Consider the following 705-nt stretch of genomic DNA (forward strand, 5'->3'; position numbering starts at 1 on the left):
TACAATAATGATTATGATAAGAGATTTGTGAATTAGTATTTAATAATATTACAATGTTGTGATTCTGAAACCTAATGTAGTGGTAAAATAGAAGCACTTAAAACACTAGAAGGGGTGAAACTAATGCAAGAGAGTGAGTGAGGAAATGAGTACGAGGAAGTGGGAGAGCATGAGGAATTTTAAAAGAAGAGCATGAAATGAAGGAAATAGAATATGCGCAGCGCCAAACAAAAATTATCATTATGGGCATCACTATACATGGGATCGTATGAGGGATATTAAATAGATAAACATAGTCTAGTGCACATGCCAATTTGACCCGTTATGTGTTCCACAGAAACAACGGCAAAAGCATATAAAAAAGTTAAGAAAGCACAGAATACAACAGACGATTATACAACAGAACAACAGTAATTTTTAAAGTATATAGGAAGGGGCCAGTGGTTCCCCCCATTTTCATTTCATACAGAAATGGATAGCTGCTATTGCAAGGGTGACTGTACCAAAAACCTTAGGAGTGGTAATTCATGAAGCTATTATGACGGAAGTCTTATAATCAAAAATGATGTTGGAGTTGCTATGACAGTAAACTAGTCATATTCGTAGTACATCTGAACCCCATAGCCTACATATATACTAAAATTACCACATCGATGCATGGAAAAGATATGTGCAGAATGAAGAACAACAGCTAAATGCGTGTAG

Source organism: Trypanosoma equiperdum, assembly GCF_001457755.1.
Source record: "Trypanosoma equiperdum strain OVI genome assembly, contig: ctg_1278, whole genome shotgun sequence".
Lineage (NCBI taxonomy): Eukaryota > Euglenozoa > Kinetoplastea > Trypanosomatida > Trypanosomatidae > Trypanosoma > Trypanosoma equiperdum.